The 5,000-nt window shown below is 37.3% G+C and overlaps 1 long non-coding RNA gene across 1 annotated transcript in view; it reads right to left on the bottom strand.

The window, feature by feature from the left end:
- Window positions 1-4,376: 4,376 nt before the first annotated feature.
- Window positions 4,377-5,000, bottom strand: part of LOC138860155 (uncharacterized) — a 997-nt gene continuing 373 nt past the window's right edge. Inside the window, exons 2-3 of the long non-coding RNA XR_011398271.1 lie at window positions 4,790-4,884; window positions 4,377-4,523 (exon numbers count right to left, since the gene is read on the bottom strand). This is a non-coding gene — a long non-coding RNA (uncharacterized lncRNA). The remainder of the gene's footprint in view (window positions 4,524-4,789; window positions 4,885-5,000) is intronic.

A 5,000-nucleotide genomic window follows, 5' to 3' on the forward strand; every position in this document is an offset into this window, starting at 1 on the left:
GTTTCTATTTGTAGAATATTTTGAAAAGAAAGATAAAAGGGTAAAATAAATAAATAAATAAGAAATAGCAAGTATGAACACTTTCCCGGAATGGGTTTTCGTCATAGATTTCAGATACTAATTGATAGTTTAATTTACTATGATCACTTCCATTGCAGTCATTGCAAGGTTGACTTTCACGAATATTCGTTTTCCTATTTTCCTTCAAAAAATTATATCCTTTCAATGTCAGCGAGCATTTTTTTTTTATTATTATTATTATTAACGTATTCCCGTCTGTTGGATAAATTCTTTTTTTTTCATCATTGATAGTAAAATAAGTTAATATAAAATCAAAACTCAACATAAATAACAAACAATTTGGGGATGCGAAGACCGGTCCCCACGCCTCGCAGGCAGAAATTTTATCGATTGAGCCATTGTGAATATTACAATACAGACATTGGGGATAAAATAAAATACAAGGTTGCTGTTGTTCCTGTTTTTGTGATTCGGTGAAATTCTCATTGAATTTTAGTTAGTTTGTGTCAAGGAAGATCGACAGACAAACACAGCCAGGAACCACAACCCAGGTTAAGGGAAGTGTACCTATATTGGCCGGTCCCAATGTCGGACCACCACCGTTTCTCCACACTGGGCAGTGCTTTCGGACAGTGGTGACATCTAGCGGACTGCTCATAAGCTAAATCCATCATGGCCGACACCAAGAAGTTTGAGTGCGGGAATTTCAAATAAATAGGCGGCGAGAAAAACATTTTCTACCCCCTTCCTTATAAAAAAGGGACGAATTTAAAAAGTGTGGCAGGAGGCCGTGAATAGAGAAATGCGAAGAACAACATGTGGTTTGTTGATTAGGTGGTCAGTTTTGGCTAAAATGATCGCATCTGGAATGAAAGTTCTCGCACCCTCCGAGCTTTTACACCGGGAACTTTTAGACGACTTTGACGTAAATTGGACCAGTAGGGGTGCCTCATATTGGACCAGTGGTCCAATATAGGGCACGCTGGTCCAACATAAGCCACGCGCAGTCCAATAGAAGGAACACGTGGTCCAATATAAGGCGTATGATGCAGGACCACAGTCGAGCCATGGCGCCCAGGGCTGCACCCCTCCCAATATGAGCTCTTTAACTTGGCTTCTCAGACTAGATTTACCTTTTATCTCCAAAACGTGGATCATTGCTTACAATTTCAATTACATTTTCAGGAAAGCAGTAGGCCCTATGGGAACTGGTATGTAGGCAACACTGCAACCCCACTGCGGAGGACGAAACGAGAATAGCCAGGGAATCGAAGGTTTACTCCAAACTGCTGCTAAGCCCTGAGCTCTGGGTCCACGTACAGAAGATCATATGCTGACTGGAAATGACAAGGGATAGCGGGAATTTTCATTTAGAGGACCGGCAGGCCTATGTAGGCATTAGACTGGTGCTATATTCTGTGATCTAGGATAATTTCAGTTTAGCATCCTTTCAAGCTTCTAAGACGATTGAAAGAAAAGAAAAATTATTGAAATTAATGATCAATTATAAGATAAAATGATTTTTCAAGGGAAAATATGGGAAGTGGAGCGAAGAAGACATGGAAAGGGCGATTATGTCGTTCAGGAACGGAGACATCTTGAAGACAAGAACAAATACGCTAATGGTCCAAAGAAGAAAGAGAAAGAAAATGAAAAATAAACAAGAATTAAGGTAATAATGGATAGCGCTAATCGTAATAAGTGGCAATGGCGATCAGAAGTGACACAGATGAATAGTATAAAGGATAGTAATAGTGATAATGGCAATAGGGACGCACATGAATATATCAATACTGGACATTTGTATTCGAGATAAACTTTTTCATTATATTTCATTATATTTCTATTTGGAAATCCTCGAATAGATAGTTTATTTCCGCCTGACTTCTATTAGTTCATGTTTTAAACTAATAACGAAAGTATTTTTTTCATCTTTTTTTTTCTCTATCTTTATCTCTCTCTCTCTCTCTTCCCCCCTCCCTCCCCCCCTCTCTCTCTTCCCCCTCCCCCCCCCCCTCTCTCTCTCTCTCTCTCTCTCTCTCTCTCTCTCTCTCTCTCTCTCTCTCTCTCTCTCTCTCTCTCTCTCACTCTCTCTCTCTCTCTCTCTCGCTCCGGTCTATTTGTCCATCACTATCTCTTAACAATATCATTATTATTATAATTGTTATTATTCTATTATCACTATTATCTCCATTATTGTTATTATTGTTGTCATTGCGATTATTATTATCATTATTGCTATTATCATTATTACAATATAGTTATTAATATCATTACATTGTTGTTATCACTGTCATCATTAAAATTTGTATTACTATCACTATCATTATCATTAGTACCATTACTATATCTTTATTATTATCAGCATCAATCAGGAAGGTTGCCATACAGACCTTTCGTCTCTCGCATAAATGACACGAAAATGAAGCTTCGGTTTGTCACAAAAGGTACAGTCACGTGCATAATTTTTCTGTTCGGGGAGAACTGCTGGACATGGAGCCGAAAATGACGTTTAACACCAATGTAAAGGAGAGAGTGAAATGAATGAATGTATATATAGGCTGCTTTATATGTACGTGTGTGTTTATGTATGTATGTATGTGTATTTATGTATATCTATATGTGTATATATGTGCATACATATGTTTTCAATCAGCCAGGAATTCAACCTCGGTCCCTGCTTGAAATTAATTTGTCAAAGGTTAACCGCATGATGCAAATTTGGGCCACTGTGCAATTTTGGCTATCGCGTATGTTTAGCTCCCATGCATGCAACTTTGGCCACTATACAACATTGGATATCGAATGCCAGAAATCTCTTCCCCGCGGCATCACCTCCATTACATTGGAGTTTTAAAGAATCGATTTGTGTGAAACATGTATGGGGTGAAGGAGAGTGGCAACACCTGTAGATAAACTATTTGGCTCACTGGTAATTTCGAAATAGGTCTTCTAAGGTAATGTCGATTTGGAGATCTGTGAAGAGTGATGACGATAATGGTAACAGCAGTGGGAATGCCAACAAAATAAGTACAAAGGAAGAAAGAATAAAAAATCTTGGACTTTATTTTTTCAGGATTTCTCTTTATCTTAATACTTATTTGAGATATGAAGCAAGATAGGTAGATTTCTTTTTCTTTTTACTGGATATTTTTTGAAAATAGGTTTTGGAGCCAAGAAAAGGGGTATTTAAAAAGGTTGGTAACTTTAGATAATCTATATAAGACTGGATATAATTCAGTGCAATGGTAGGCATCTAATATGGTTTAATATGACATCTTACTCTTTTAGTGAAGGCACACACACACAAACACACACACACACACACACACACACACACACACACACACACACACACACACACACACACACACATACACACGCACGCACGCACACACACACACACATGCATGTAACATAACATATATAAGTGTAATAAATTTCTAGAAAATTCATTTTCCATCATGTATGTTTCTATGGTGTAGTGGTTAACACGGTCGCCTCCTACGCGACAAACTCGGGTTCGATCCCTAACGGAGACGAGATTAAAGATGTTTTTCATGCAAGAATTTCTGTTTGTATCTTCATCTACTTACTAACCCTTCTATCTTTCTGCTTTTGCTTCTGTCTCTATTCTTGTTTATAATGTGAAGGAGTATTGAGGAAATGGAGCACTTAATTTTCCTTTTTTATGGATGTGCTTTGTTGTGAGTTTTTATGTGCATTTCACAATTTTGTTATTCCTCTCGTAAGCATATGATTGTATTAGTAATATGAGAAGCAAAGAATGGGAGGAAGAGTCTTGTTTAGTGTTGTTTTCGTTTCACTTTGCCTACTTCAGATAAGAAACACGAACTCACAGAAGAGAAGCAGGTTTTGGACTTATTATTCTTTCAAAGCTTTTCAAAACGAGTGTTCTTTTAAACATATACACTATTGTTAAAGCATATAATTTCATAGCGACTTACAAAAGTATATTAATTCATATTAGCCTTTGAAACCGTACTGCAGTTAGGTAAAAACTGTTAACAGAACAGAAAATTATAGGAAATTTATGAACGAAGCAAGATTTTGTCTAAAAGGAATTCGAATGAACACCAACAATTACGAAATTATTGCTTGTCGCTGAGATGGAATGTTAACTAAAACTACTATCAAGACGATCGTAATCTACAAAACGCTTCAGAGATGAAAGCTGATTTCCACTGATGTTCAGAAAAAGTAAGAATCAGGTTGTCCTACTACTCAATATTTTAGGGAAGGACATGTTTTCTTTATATTTCCTCTTGGGTTAGGGGGATGTTCCTCGTAATGATGAGGAGAAGGAAACACCGAGCTGAATCTTGTAGGTTCTATTCTCAGGGGTTACAATGGGGGCGAGAGCACACAACTGTCTCCTATGGTTGACCAGCGCCGAGAGACCGAAATTTGGCGGGAAACCTCGCTCACCGGCAATGCTGCTAGGTCACGTGATCAAGGAGAATGTTGCCACGTCACGTGCACTAAATATACAGATATGGGAGGCAAGATCAATAAATAGGTGCATCATACAATGGCATAGTTATAGAGATACAAATAATATAAAGAAATGTAAGGCAAACATAATACATATTATACAGGCTACGCACACTGTATGAGTTCTCACTTATCTACATTTTCTTTATATGGTTATGTTTATATTTTATTTGGTTATGTTTTGCATGTGTTGTTTTGATTATGGCGGAAAAGGTGTTATTTCACTTTTCATTCCACGTAACTTCTTTCTTACTTTCCTTTGTCGTATTATTCCAATATCAAATTCCAAATAAATTTTCTCCACTCCACTGTAGTGTCCTTTGCGTCATGTGGAAGGCCATATTAGCTCTGACGATAAATAAATTGGTTGATTTAGAGTTAGATGGTGTTTGTGAAGAAGGTGAGATAACTTATGAAAAATAAGGAAGGAGTGAAAGGATCCTCAAGATATTTCCTCCCAATTC

This window comes from Penaeus vannamei, chromosome 40 (assembly GCF_042767895.1).
Source record: "Penaeus vannamei isolate JL-2024 chromosome 40, ASM4276789v1, whole genome shotgun sequence".
Classification (NCBI taxonomy): Eukaryota; Metazoa; Arthropoda; class Malacostraca; order Decapoda; family Penaeidae; genus Penaeus; species Penaeus vannamei.